The sequence below is a fragment of the Triturus cristatus genome, chromosome 1_1, assembly GCF_964204655.1.
Source record: "Triturus cristatus chromosome 1_1, aTriCri1.1, whole genome shotgun sequence".
In the NCBI taxonomy this organism is placed as follows: domain Eukaryota; kingdom Metazoa; phylum Chordata; class Amphibia; order Caudata; family Salamandridae; genus Triturus; species Triturus cristatus.
The window spans coordinates 523247052-523262700 of record NC_140579.1 but is presented as its reverse complement, the minus strand read 5'-3'; positions in this window follow the sequence as shown (position 1 = coordinate 523262700).

Genomic DNA, 15649 nt, shown 5'->3' with positions numbered 1-15649 from the left:
ACACTCCGGCTCTTGCAGCCCACACTTTGGCTCTTGCTATCCCACACTCCGACTCTTACAGACCACAAGCCAGCTCCTTCAGCCCACACTCCAGATCTTGCAGTCCACACTTCTGTGAGTCCAAGCTGGCCATGGCTCTAGCTACTGCTGCCACTTTTCTTTCCTTGCCCATTGTTCACGTTCGTGCACACAGTGTGACTGATGGAGCAGCTCGTACAATATGGCCAACCTCTTTGTCTCCTTTTGGCTTGGTGTGACTGAGAGTGCAGACCTATGACCATGGGGCAGACTCTGCAGCCTGGCACAGTGTGTTTGAATATTATCATGACACCCTGCCATTGGCTGGCTGCCAATCTAAAAGCCTAGAGGTGAGCAATGCTGCCTTCTGTAATAAGTACAGATCCTCTGAATGGGGTACTGGGTTTGGCTTTACCTATTTTTAGGTAGCTTGTGAGCTACCAGTAGCTACCGCACTATTCATTGGAGAACCCTCTTCTAATCAATAACCCAGGCACTGAGGCTTCACATATTTTTGCATATGTTCAATATTATTCCTGTGCTAAATATATTAAATATCAAGGATACATTCATGTATTTAAGAGAAAGAATATGACATATGATTGTAAAGTACATATTTTAAAGGCTACAACATAGTGACATTGTGAATACTTTTTAACAGGGGCGGCTGGTGACATTTAAAAGTGGTGTGGCGTAAAACAACACTGCGGTGAGCGAGCATAGCGAGCGACTCTGAACCACTTACAGAGGGTCTGGGGGGGTTCTCCCCCCAAAAACATTTTGGAAAAAAAGCTGGCAAATAGTGCATTTTCAAGCAAACCAGAAGGTGCTAGAGGAGGGAAGGAGGCCACCGTCTGAGGCAGAAGCAAGGGAACAGGTAAAGTTGGGGGCCAGCAGTGGTGAAATGCAGGACAGGGATACTTGTGATAAATGGTTCTGCATCAAACATCAGCTTAAATCCAAAATGGAGAGCCCTGCTAGCCCTGACTGCCATCAGACACTCAGAAGGGAAACTCCTGGGGTTTCCTGGCTTTTCAGCCACTCTGGTCAGTGCTAGCACAGGATCAATCACATTAGAGATGGTGAAAACAAGGAAGGGGAGAGGAAGAGGAAAACAGGAAAGGAAAATTACTCGAAGGGTGACTAGTCTGGGCAGTATGACTGATATAGAGGTAAAGACTATGAGAGGAGGAGAGGTGGACTTTAGAATGGAGGGTGGAAGGTAAAAACCATGGACCTGATGCTACCCTCTCATGGAAAAGGTCATGGAAAGGTTGACGCACAGACTCATCTACCATTGTTAGGAAAGGTTGGGAGGAGATGGGGAAAAGGCTCTGCCAGAAACTCTAATCAGAGATGAGGTTCAGAACCCCCTTAAATGGAGATTTCAAACTAGCCAGCTTAACCGCAGATGTTGCAGAAATGGATGAAACAGTATCTGGTGACACAAATATGAGTGCTCTGGGAGGCGCAGGACAAGATTGTCAGCCAAGTACCCAGTGCATAGGGCACGCTGAGAATGACACGGAAGGGAATATAGTGCCAGAGGAATGCTCAGTCAAAAACGGGCGTACTACTGGAAATAGTGATAATCGTTTTATAGTGAAGGGGGCACAATTCTATGTCAATAAGATTACACTAATAAGAGGAAACAGGAAAAGGGTGCAAGGCGTGGGTGTAGAGTGGACAGTGTCAAACCTCACGAAATAGAAGATTTAATGGAGCCATTAAATGTGCTGGAGGTGAGATTCAAAATGAGTTTCAGACTGGTGCCCCTGAGATTTGATTTTTGGATCACTTTATTGCATGACTGTGTAGAAGCCATTTTCTGTATGATACCAAATACGGTAAGCTTCTAGGCCCTGTTAAGTTGACATAATAAACACTGCACACTTTCACCTTTCCTGCTTCAGGGAAACAGCTTTAGTAACGCAAGGCTTGCTCGAAAACAAGATACGTGGCAAGGGAAGATGCTCGCTTAGGCACGTACATTTCAGCATATCCCATTTCTCAATACGCTTTTGGTCATTACTATTATGTTGCAACTATTAACTGGAAAAGCACCAGACTTATATCTTACATTACAGTGGAAAGTCCAAGAAGCTGCCCACTTGGGTCACATGGTCGGCAACAGTACTTTTCGGACTTTAAATGGTATATAACTGTTTAGGCCCTTGTTAATTGGTCAAATGAACTATGCTTAATTTGTGCAACGTATGTTATGATGCTACATCCTCTGCGGTTTGGACCTACAAAAGCTGTCAGGCACGTCACCTCTTTGGACATTCAGTGACTTTGCTGATGTCTCCGTGCTGCACGTTAATCTGTTTGTTGGTCTCCAATAAACGCTGTTATCTTATGTGGTGACTGAGAGTCGTATGTGTGGAATCATTTCTTATTTCTTATTTCAGCTTCTACATTTGGTGGAGAATGCAGCTTCCAGACCACTGACGATTTCACAGACTGGCTGCTGGACTCCAGCTTCCATCAGGGTTCGGAGACCTGAGGTTCGATAACTTTTACATTTGTCTTTCTCTCTCCTCCGCCTCCCTTGGAATGCTGGGGGACTATCTGCCCGTAAGTTGACTTTGCTTTGCCTCTGGCTCCTGCTTCCTTTTCTCTCTCTCTCTCTCAGCACATCTGTAGGGTCCCCTGCTAACGACCCTCCGTCGCTCTGCGCTCTCCCTCTCCATCTGCCTTTCCTCCTCTCATGTCGAGGGTAGTTTGCCTGTGCCCTGGCGACATATATATAAGGTCTGTTTCCCCGACTTGTGGGACATACCAATGGCTATCATTATGCCTGTACTTATCACTTTCTTCTGTGTCCTTTTTGTGGTTCACTTGATTTATTTTGCGGTCTGTCATCATTTGGATGAAGACTGAGCTCCTGCCTAACGTCTGCACTCGTTAACGGGTGCCGACAGGCTTTCTCTTCTGGTTCCGTGCGTGGCTCTTGATCTCTGCCTTGCTGCTGCTCTCTGCCAGAATTCTTTACATGTGCAATTTTGCTCTACCATTCAGTTTCTGGTACGGATACCCTCCCCACCTGGTCGGTGACAGCGTCCTTCTGCGAGTTTCCGGCACGCAGTGACTCCCTGGTGCCAGGCAGCACCTGGCTGACGGCGTACCAAGGAGGGTGACCTACTGCACCCCCCTGTCTTGCCAGCAGAGAGTCCCCGGCCGATGGGGGTGGAGGACCTTCACGGATCTTTCCCATTGACTGGAGCAGAGGTCGGTACGCTTTGCCAGACTCAACAGATGCCGGTAAGTCTTGTTTGGGGATTTTGTATACTCCGGTTTGGGTTGCAGCAGGTAGCCCATCATTTTAGAGCTGTGGCAGTTTTGCTCCCCAGGTTCAGGTGGTGGCGGTAATTTCACCCCTGTCATTGCACATCCTGTTTGTGCTCGAACGATATCGTGGAGGCTGTGGTCAGTGGGCTGCTCCTCTTGTGGTTGCAATGGTTTCTTAGGGCGCCAGTTCTTAGGGTCCCTGAACTCAGGTCTGAGTCCAGCTAACTCACCTCAGCGTCACTGGACCCGGGTACCCAGTGGGGCGCTGCCTCCTGCTGGACACCAGAGGTGGTCTCCAGCTGTGCCTAGGGGGTTTCCTAGGCACAGAGAGGAGGGAGTATCAGTTGTCCTGTTGTCTGTTATTGTAAGGGTTCCTTGCATCTTATTATTTGTTGTATTGTATAGGCCTCTCATATATTGTGGCAAAGATTAGTTAGGGTTGTAGAGTATTGTTGGCATCTGTCAGACAGAATTTCTTCTTTGGGTATTGCGACGCTACATGACTGACATTTGACACAGCTAAACTGTCTGACAATATAATAAGCTCCCTTCCAATATCTACTGCCACCATATCAACTGTCCTTTATGTCATCGTCCATTTATAATAAACAGAGTGATTGACTTCTTGCATCCTGCCCCTGAGGTCTGTTGACATAATAATATTGTTCCTATTTTTACCGTTACTCTTCTGGGATTAGTGTAATAGCACTGCATATAGTTACAGTACACAGACTCTCTGACAGCGCTGCGTGCAGGGTTGCCAGAATTTGTTTTATGTTTTATGTGTTTGCCTGCACTGAATGTAGAGTTCACCATCCTGCACTGTTTACTTGATTGCCTGAGTGACTCCAATTCTGTCTAGCCGCCCCTTCCACCCGATTATGGGATAACGGAAGATTGCAAGGAGACGGAATTACTAATCTTTCTTCTAAAATACTTTTCTATCACCTTCCCTTCAGCTCATGGGACGACAGTCATTAGCACCTAGAAATCTCTCTCATTCTGTAGGAGAGTAGGATCTGCACTTATGTTGCCCCCACTTTTTTTCTGATGTATACACTGGTTTCTGACTATAGTCTGGCTGGGTCCCTGCTAATCAGGGCCCCAGTCTCACTGATGTCTCTAAAACAACTTGGTGTGCATATTAGATGCACTAGTGATTGGATACTGTGATACCTTATGAGCCCCAAGTATATGGTACCTTAGGTACCTAGGGCATTGGTAGTTCACAGGCCTACCAGGGGCTGCAGCATGTATTATGCCACCCCAGGGAAGCATTCACAATCTGACACCACAGGCCTGCTACTGCAGCCTGTGTGAGGTAGTGTTAGCACTCCTCACTGGGGTATAGGTTCCTATATCTCACCATACACACACATATAAACCTATCAGTCACCCCTCTTGCCGGCCCTAACAATCCTGAGGGCAGGGTTCTTGGTTTACTGTGTCAGGGGGTGCTTCTGCATGAGCAGGAGCCCTCTGCAGCTGGTAGAGTCTATTCTCTGCTGCTATTTGTGGATGCGGTTAAACCATATACTCTTAAGTGCATTATAACCTCGCGGTAAATACTAACTTTGTAATGACTGCATCAAAACATGTCGTGTTTGGTGTCAAACAACTTGGAATCATACCCCCACACCAGTAACTGGTGTGGGAGTATGATCCCACCCTTCTAGAGGGGACGACATGTACCCACTGTACTTAACGGTAGAAATCTTCTAGAGCCCTGGCATCACAAAATGGATGCCACCAGCACAGACACCGGGCTGCCGTCCTGCTGCTGACCGAAACTCGCAGTGGAGGAAGCCCAACAAAGGGTATCCTGTCACAGGGAGGTGTCACCACCTCCCAGACAGGATTTAGTGTATTGGAGCTGGGTGGGTGCACTCTTAGAGTGCTTTGAAGTCCTGCACTGGGGGAGCAGTAGGCTCCTCTGTGCATATGCCAGCTCAAACTGGTTCAGGGGCTACCTGCCCCTGCTCTGGCGCGAAACTGGACAAAGGGAAGTGGGTGTAACCACCCACTACCCTGACCCTCCTAGAGGAGTGGTCATAGAGCTAGTCCCTCCCCTATCTTCACTATAAGATACCAAGCATTGCCAATGCAATTCAGATTAACCCTGGACGACACTCTACAAAGAAGAATCCTGGCCCTTCGACGTTCCACTATCTCTGGAAGACTGAAGAATCTCCCTTGGAGTCAAGGAGTGACTCCCCTGCTTGGCAGGCACCAGTAACTTTACTCAACGGTTGCAAACTTCACCGCTCCCGCCAGAGTCCAAAGTCCCTGCATCCCCTGAAGCAGATTTCCTGACCTCTCAACGGCCATTTTGAGTCCCCAGCGAAGCTGTGGCATCTGGACCCCACGAGTGACGAGGAACAGCAATACCAGGGAACCGTGCACTGATTTCGAGTGCAAACCCTAAACAATGTTCTACGAACTTGTGCTTTGGACCATCTGTAGTCCAAGTCCCTAGCAGGTCTGGTACTGAAAATCAGTGGCCTACCCCGTCCCGAGTGACCGTGGGTTCCTGTGGAACTTTTCCGGCAAAGGCGTCTTTGCAGTTGCTTGCCCGTTGGCTAGTGACTCACCTAAAGACTTTCTCATCACCTTCAAGGGCTCTCCTAGTTGCTCCAGGCCTGCCCTCATTTACCGTCACTGGGTAAGTCCATCAGACCTTGCTGGTCTGCATCACCGTCAATCTTCATTCCACACAAGACTTGCAGTTGCCAAGGCTTGTTGGCTCCAATCTGGTTGCCGACACCGTCATCAGCTGCAGATGTTGTGGGACCTTCGGAATCCAGCTGCTGATCATCGTCGATCTCTCCTGGACCTCGTGAGGGAAGAGACATATCACCATCGCCGACCTGAAACGACGCGACATCAGTGGTCATCCATCCTGCTGGCCACCGGTCACTGGCAAGTGACTTTGAACACTGTCCCCTCAATTTTCAGGTCCGCTTCAACTTCAATCCATCTTCAGATTCCAGCGGACACCTCTTCAGTCGTCTCAAGCAGCAAGTCTTCAGTGATCTCCATTGAAAACAGCATCGCGACCCGACACCAAAAGACACCTATGCACCCGGCTTCCGTGGGTGAGGTAACTCGTGCACTCCGGTGCCCAAGTGTGTGTTGGCCCTCGAAATACTTACCCTGTAAGTGGCTTGCTTGTTGACTTCTTTGAAGTGCCCTAAAACTTTAAATTACAAACCGCGACTTGTGCCATTGAAACCAATAGGAAACCCGCGGCTGTGTTTAGACACTGCACGCGTCACCCGTGGGCTGATTACTTACCTGCTAACACTGCAGAAGTGAAGCCCCAGCGATTGCCAAGGCCCTAGGCCTTTTCATTTTGCAAGTCGAGTTTGTTAAACCATTTTCTTAGTATATGGTCTGGTACGCCCCTAGGGCTAGAGCCATATTTGTGCTTAATTTATTGAGAAGTGTTGACATTTGAATGTGTATCTGGGTTCTAATCTCATAAAGAGATTAGTAGAGTGTATCTAAGAATAAATACATATATATTTGATATCTATATACCTGTGTGGTGTCCTTTTCATTTGGTAATTCAAGAGATTATAAGGTAAAACAAGCTGCTTTACATTCCTCAGAGACTTAGCCTGAAGGCTGCTCTCCACAGCTACCACTAGGATAGCTTTCTTTAAAAGGTTGTCTTAAACCTATCGACCATAAGAGTCGAATTGGACTGGTGCCACTATAACTAGTAACCAGCATATGCCAGGCCAACTTCTCACATTGGTGGGCAGCGTGTGGGATTCCAGTTTGCCATTGTTTTACCAGAAAATCTCTATTTGAATTACTAACTGAAAACCACTAAAGGTACTCAAGGTACATATAAAGTCAAGCTAGTATCAATAAGTTCTACTGAACTTAGAGCTGTTTGTGAAGGGATAAGCACACCCTTGCTACACCTCAAGCTAGGTCCAGTAGGCCTCAACTAGTGTAGGTAGTACAACACTGCACAACACTAGTATGTCTCACCAAGGTGGAGCCAGTGGGTCCACCCCATCTCAGTACAAAGATATAGCCTACACTGAACTGAAGGCCTTATGCTTTGAAAGACAACTGAGGGTGGGCAGGAGTCCCTCATCACAACACCTGATAGATCTGTTAGTAGCAGATGACCTGAAACAAGCTCTAGGAGCAAGTGGGTCTGCATCAGGGAGTGGGTCAGCCATAGGCTCTGGGTCTGATGATGAAAATCAAGATGACCCGGAGTTTGTGATTGAAGGGCCAGGCCCAGAAGGGTCTGAAAAGAACAGAGGAATTCTCCCTAAGAGAACTGACAAAGTGGGAGAAAGGCCTAGGTCCCTCTCAAGGGACTCTGACCATTCATACCACTCTGGAAGAGAATCTGTTCACCAGAGGAACTCCACCTATCCCAGGGAGTCCTCCTCTGACAGAAGGTTCAAGATGCTCCAGTATGAGGAAGCTAGACTTGCCCTCAGAACCAAGCAATTGGCCTTAGATAGGGAAGCCTTCGAGCTCCAAAGAGCTTCTAAGAAGGAGGGGTTAGATACCCCTGGTGGCAGCAACAGTGTCCCTAGAGACAGAGATTACATTCCAGACCATAGGAACCTGTCCAAGGTTGTTCCTCCCTACCAGAGTGGGGATGATATCCACAAATGGATAACTGCTATGGAGAGGGCCTGTAAAGTTCAACAGGTCCTCCAGACACAGTGGGCAGCAATCTTGTGGCTCTCCTTTTCAGATAAAGGTAGAGACAAGCTCCTCACTGTTAGAGAAGAGGATGCTAATGATTATGAAGCCCTGAAGAGTGCTTTGATAGATGGGTTTGGCTTAACCACTGAACAGTACAGGTTGAAGTTCAGAGACACCCAGAAAGCACAGACTCAGGATTGGACTGACTTTGTTGATTGTGCAACCAAGGCTCTAGAAGGTTGGCTGGTTGGTAGTAGAGTAACTGACTTTAAGGGATTGTATAATCTTATAATGAGAGAACAGATCCTTAATAATTGCCAGAACCAGTTGTTGCATCAGTACCTGGTGGACTCTGATCTGACCTCTCCCCAAGAATTGGGAAAGAAGGCAGACAAATGGGTCAGAACCAGGGTGAGGCAGAAAAACCAGAACCAAGGTGGTGACACTAAGAAGCAAGATCCTAAAGGCTCAGAGAAAGGTGGGGATAAATCTAAAGATCAGAAGTCTTCACAAGGGCCCCAAAAATCTGCAACTGGTGGGGAGTCACAATCTGCAAAGGGAAAAGGCCAAAAGAAGCCCTGGTGCAAATTCTGAAAACAGAAAGGGCACTGGACTTCTGACTGTACAAAGTCCAAAGACCAAACCACCACCACTCCAGCCCCTAAGGCAACTGTTCCCCCTAGTGCAGTCATTGGTGGAGGTAATACTCAGAATAAGGGTGTAGTAGGGTTGACCCTGGGTTCTGATGTGGACTCTGGCCTAGTCAGAGTACCAACACAGGCATTGCTAGTTTGTGAGGGAGACCTTGATATGTCCTTCCTAGTGAGCCCCAGTAATCTGGGCAAATACAAAAAGCAGCCTATTATAAATGGCAAACAGGCTTTGGCATTTAGGGACACAGGTGCTAGTGTTACCATGGTGGCAGAGGACCTAGTGGACCCTACACAGATCATCCTGGGTGAAATGTACCAGGTAACCAATGCAAGCAACACCAGGACCAACCATAGCCTGGCAGTTGTGAATTTCTCCTGGGGAGGGGTAACTGGCCTCAAAAAGGTAGTAGTCAGTGCAGACCTCCCTGTCGAATGTTTGTTGGGCAATGGTCTGGGGACTTCAGCCTGGTCTGAAGTAGAATTATGGACTCATGCTGAGATGTTGGGCATACCTGCAGAGGTATTTGCTGTGACCAGGTCACAAGCCAAAATGCATAAAGCTGAACCTGCTCTGGATCCTGAAACTATGGACCAGGTGCTACCCAAGAGGAGGAGCATTAGGGTTAAGGCTGGGCCTTTCCCTATGTCTCAGATCTCAGATTCCCCTCCTGAGGGAGGAGAAGCAGAGCCTGAAGAAGGAACTGCCCCAGAGGAACTTGAGCCTGGTCAGGTTGAGTTCTTGGGGGCAGGGGGACCTTCCAGGGAAGATCTGAGCAAAGAGCAACAATGCTGCCCCACTCTTGAACCCCTCAGACAGCTGGCTGCTGCTGAGGCTGCTGGGAGTGCTAGTGGGTCCCATAAGGTTTATTGGGATGAGGGGCTCCTATATTCTGAGGCTAGAGTTCCTACCCCTGGAGCCACCAGGAGGTTAGTAATTCCTCAGAAGTTTAGGGGGTTCCTCTTGACCCTAGCACATGACATCCCATTGGTAGGACACTTGTGCCAAAACAAAACCTGGGACAGGCTTGTACCACATTTTCATTGGCCACACATGTCTGAAGACACCAAGGAGTTTTGTCGCTCCTGTGTCACTTGTCAAGCCAGTGGCAAGACAGGTGGCACCACAAAGGCCCCCCTGATACCACTACCTGTGGTGGGGGTTCCCTTTGAAAGGGTAGGGATTGACATTGTTGGTCCTCTTGACCCACCAACTGCATGTGGGCACAGATTTATACTGGTGGTAGTGGATCATGCCACCAGGTATCCAGAAGCTATACCCCTAAGGACTACCACAGCTCCTGTGGTAGCAAGAGCCCTCATTGGAGTCTTCTCCAGAGTGGGTTTCCCTAAGGAGGTCATCTCTGACAGAGGTTCTAACTTTATGTCAGGATATCTAACTGCAATGTGGAAGGAGTGTGGTGTAAACTACAAATTCACTACTCCCTATCACCCACAATGCAATGGGTTAGTTGAGAGATTCAACAAAACCCTAAAGGGAATGATTAAAGGACTCCCAGAGAAGCTTAGCCGAAAATGGGACCTTTTACTTCCCTGCCTTCTGTTTGCATACAGGGAGGTTCCACAGAAGGGGGTTGGCTACAGCCCTTTTGAACTTCTGTTTGGGCACCCTGTTAGAGGACCATTATGTCTGGTGAAGGAGGTATGGGAGTTACCTCTCAAACCTCCCAAACAGGATGTAGTGGACTATGTACTTGGTCTCCGCTCCAGGATGGCAGAGTATATGAAGAAGGCCACTAAAAACCTTGAGGCAAGCCAAGAACTCCAAAAAGCTTGGCATGACCAAAATGGCTGTCCTGACTGTTTACCAACCAGGCCAGAAAGTGTGGGTGTTGGAGCCTGTGGCCCCAGCAGCTCTCCAGGACAAATGGAGTGGCCCCCATACAATTGTTGAAAAGAAGGGAGAGGTCACCTACTTGGTAGATCTTGGCACTCCCAGGAGCCCCCTTAGGGTGCTCCATGTCAACAGACTTAAGGCATATGTGGACAGGGCTGACATGAGCTTGCTCATGGCAACTGATGAGGACCAGGAGGAGGAGAGTGACCCTCTCCCTGACCTGCTCTCACAGAACCCTGATGATGGGTCAGTTGATGGTGTTGCTTTTGCAAGCAGCCTCACTGAACATCAACAAACTGAATGTAGACAAGTGCTACATCAGCTTGACATATGTTTAGCCTGACCCCAAGTCAGACTTCCTGGTGCAGCCATGAGGTGAACACTGGAGACAGTCTGCCTGTAAAGAGTAAAATCTACAGGCAACCTGACCATGTCAGGGATTGTATCAGGACTGAAGTCCAGAAAATGTTGGAGCTAGGTGTTATTGAGCCCTCAGATAGCCCTTGGGCTAGCCCAGTAGTCCTTGTCCCAAAACCTCACACCCAGGGTGGTAAGAAAGAGATGAGGTTTTGTGTTGACTACAGGGGCCTCAATGCAGTCACCAGGACTGATGCCTACCCAATACCAAGGGCAGATGAACAAATAGACACTTTGGCCTCAGCCAAGTATCTCAGTACATTTGACCTTACAGCAGGCTATTGGCAAATCAAGTTAGCTGATGATACCAAGGCTAAAACAGCATTTTCAACCCCTGGTGGGCACTATCACTTTGTGGTAATGCCCTTTGGTTTGAAGAATGCACCTGCCACATTTCAGAGGTTGGTGAATAAAGTTCTGACTGGTATGGAAACCTATTGCTCAGCTTATCTTGATGATATTGCTGTCTTTAGTTCCACCTGGCAGGATCACCTGGTCCACCTCTTGAATGTACTGGAGGCCCTGCAGAAAGCAGGCCTCACTATCAAGGCCACTAAGTGCCAGATAGGGCAGAGTCAGGTTGTGTACCTGGGCCACCTTGTAGGTGGAGGCCAGGTTCAACCATTGCAGAGCAAGATCCAGACCATAATGGAATGGGTGCTCCAACCACCCAGACACAGGTGAGAGCCTTCTTGGGCCTGACTGGGTATTACAGGAGGTTTGTTAAGGGATATGGATCTATAGTGACCCCCTTAAATGATCTGACCTCCAAGAAAATGCCAAAAAATGTTCAGTGGACAGCTAGCTGTCAAAAGGCATTTGATGACCACAAGCAGGCAATGTGCACTGCCCCCATCTTACAGAGTCCAGATTACAAAAAGAAGTTCATTGTTCAAACAGATGCTTCAGAGCTGGGTGTGGGAGCTGTACTGTCTCAACTTAATGATGAAGGTCAAGACCAGCCAGTAGCTTTCATAAGCAGAAGGCTGACCCCTAGAGAGAAACGTTGGTCAGCTATTGAGCGGGAGGCCTTTGATGTGGTGTGGGCCCTGAAGAAGCTGAGGCCATACTTGTTTGGCACTCACTTCATAGTTCAGACTGACCATAAGCCCCTCCTATGGCTCAAACAGATGAAAGGTGAAAATCCTAAACAGCTCAGGTGGTCCATTTCCCTACAGGGGATGGACTATACAGTGGAACATAGACCTGGGACCCAACATGCCAATGCAGATGGACTCTCGAGGTATTTCCACTTAGAACATGAAGACTCAACTGGTCAAGGTTAGTTTAATGTCCCTGCGTTTGGGGGGGGGGGTTGTGTAGGAGAGTAGGATCAGCACTTATGTTGCCCCCACTTTTTTTCTGATGTATACACTGGTTTCTGACTATAGTCTGGCTGGGTCCCTGCTAATCAGGGCCCCAGTCTCACTGATCTCTCTAAAACAACTTGGTGTGCATATTAGATGCACTAGTGATTGGATACTGTGGTACCTTATGAGCCCCTAGTATATGGTACCTTAGGTACCTAGGGCATTGGTACTTCACAGGCCTACCAGGGGCTGCAGCATGTATTATGCCACCCCTGGGAAGCATTCACAATCTGACACCAAAGGCCTGCTACTGCAGCCTGTGTGAGGTAGTTTTAGCACTCCTCACTGAGGTATAGGTTCCTATATCTCACCATACACACACATATAAACCTATCAGTCACCCCTCTTGCAGGCCCTAACAATCCTGAGGGCAGGGTGCTTGGTTTACTATGTGAGGGGGTGCTTCTGCATGAGCAGGACCCCTCTGCAGCTGGCAGAGTCTATTCTCTGTTGCTGTTTGTTAATGCGGTTAAGCCATATACTCTTAAGTGCATTATAACCTCGCGGTAAATGCTAACTTTGGAATGACTGCATCAAAACATGTCGTGTTTGGTGTCAAACAACTTGGAATCATACCCCCACACCAGTAACTGGTGTGGGAGTATGATCCCACCCTTCTAGAGGGGACGACATGTACCCACTGTACTAAACGGTAGAAATCTTCTAGAGCCCTGTCATCACAAAATGGATGCCACCAGCACAGACACCGGGCTGCCCTCCTGCTGCTGACCGAAACTCGCAGTGGAGGAAGCCCAACAAAGGGTATCCTGTCACAGGGAGGTGCCACCACCTCCCAGACTGGATTTAGTGTATTGGAGCTGGGTGGGTGCACTCTTAGAGTGCTTTGAAGTCCTGCACTGGGGGAGGAGTAGGCTCCTCTGTGCATATGCCAGCTCAAACCGGTTCAGGGGCTACCTGCCCCTGCTCTGGCGCGAAACTGGACAAAGGGAAGTGGGTGTAACCACCCACTACCCTGACCCTCCTAGAGGAGTCGTCATAGAGCTAGTCCCTCCCCTATCTTCACTATAAGATACCAAGCATTGCCAATGCAATTCAGATTAATCCTGGACGACGCTCTACAAAGAAGAATCCTGGCCCTTCGACGTTCCACTATCTCTGGAAGACTGAAGAATCTCCCTTGGAGTCAAGGAGTGACTGCCCTGCTTGGCAGGCACCAGTAACTTTACTCAATGGTTGCAAACTTCACCGCTCCCGCCGGAGTCCGAAGTCCCTACATCCCCTGATGCAGATTTACTGACATTTCGATGGCCATTTTGAGTCCCCAGCGAAGCTGTGGCATCTGGACCCCACGAGTGACGAGGAACAGCAATACCAGGGAACCGTGCACTGATTTCGAGTGCAAACCCTAAACAACATTCTATGAACTTGTGCTTTGGACCATCTGTAGTCCAAGTCCCTAGCAGGTCTGGTACCGAAAATCAGCAGCCTACCCATCCCGAGTGACCGTGGGCTCCTGTGGAACTTTTCCGGCAAAGGCGTCTTCGCGGTTGCTTGCTTGTTGGCTAGTGACTCACCCGAAGACTTTCTCATCAACTTCAAGGGCTCTTCTGGTTGCTCTGGGCCTGCCCTCACTTACCCTCGCTGGGTAAGTCCATTAGACCTTGCTGGTCTGCATCACCATCAATCTTCATTCCACACAAGACTTGCAGTTGCCAAGGCTTGTTGGCTCCAATCTGGTTGCCGTCACCGTCATCAGCTGCAGACCTTGTGGGACCCTCCGAATCCAGCTGCTGGTCATCGTCGATCTCTCCTGGACCTCGTGAGCGAAGAGACAAATCACCATCGACGACCTGAAACGACGCGACATCAGTGGTCATCCATCCTGCTGGCCACCGGTCACTGGCAAGTGACTTTGAACATTGTCCCCTCAATTTTCAGGTCCTCTTCAACTTCAATCCATCTTCAGATTCCAGCAGACACCTCTTCAGTCGTCTCAAGCAGCAAGTCTTCAGTGATCTCCATTGAAAACAGCATCGCGACCCGACACCAAAAGACACCTATGCACCCGTCTTCCATGGGTGAGGTAACTTGTGCACTCCGGTGCCCAAGTGTGGGTTGGCCCTCGAAATACTTACCCTGTAAGTGGCTTGCTTGTTGACTTCTTCGAAGTGCCCTAAAACTTTAAATTACAAACCGCGACTTGTGCCATTGAAACCAATAGGAAACCCGCGGCTGTGTTTAGACACTGCACGCGTCTCCCGTGGGCTGATTACTTACCTGCTAACACTGCAGAAGTAAAGCCCCAGCGATTCCCAAGGCCCTAGGCCTTTTCATTTTGCAAGTCGAGTTTGTTAAACCATTTTCCTAGTATATGGTCTGGTACGCCCCTAGGGCTAGAGCCATATTTGTGCTTAATTTATTGAGAAGTGTTGACATTTGAATGTGTATCTGGGTTCTAATCTCATAAAGAGATTAGTAGAGTGTATCTAAGAATAAATACATATATATGATCTGACAGCTAGGAGACTGGACTTGCAGTTCCCGTGTCAGAGAACGTACGACATAAAAAAATTGTCATATTTGAGACAAATGTTGAAATTAAAAGGAAAAAAGATAAGACCAATCGAATGGGAATGTTACTATAACTGGGACCTGGTACTGCGTGACAAAAGAGCAACTAATGATGTAAAATCGAAAGTCCACAAAGAATTAGTAGAGGTCAAGAATAGGATGCTAAATGAGATAAGTAAGCAGAAAATAAATGAGGATTGGAGAAAAGTGCAAATGGATATTGTAGGGGTATACCCGTGCATACTGGTAGTGAAAGAAAAACAGGGAGAAAAGGAAGATTAAGGGGATGATGACGGAGTACTAGAAGACCTGCTAATAGGGCGGATAAGATCCACTACAGTCTCACACTCCGCGTTAACTCAGCAACAGAAGACAGACGCTGTAGCCTTAACACGCAAATTTATCAATGAAGACGCTACCAAAATAGACTTGGACACCGTCCAAGACATTGATGTTCTGCAGCTAATGAGGACGGAGGCAGTCCACGCCGCCAGAAAATATAGTGATAAGAAAAGACAGCTGCAGGCTCAATGTACACAGGGAGACGTAACACAACCAAGACTAATAGACCACAAATGGCTACAGCAATTCGAGGACAAATCAGCAGATGACACTAGGTCATTAACACAGTGGCAGTGCCTGGTTTGGGAAGTTTGTACATACATATTGCAAACAGTGCATGACATCGAATCGCTAGAACAGGCAGTAGTAGGCCCTCAACAGTCTGTACCACTGGCTCGGCGTGACAGTTTAGCTAAAATAAATAATGCTATTCTACATCCACATAGCTCACCCTTAACACAAAAGAGGATATTGAAATCAGACACAGC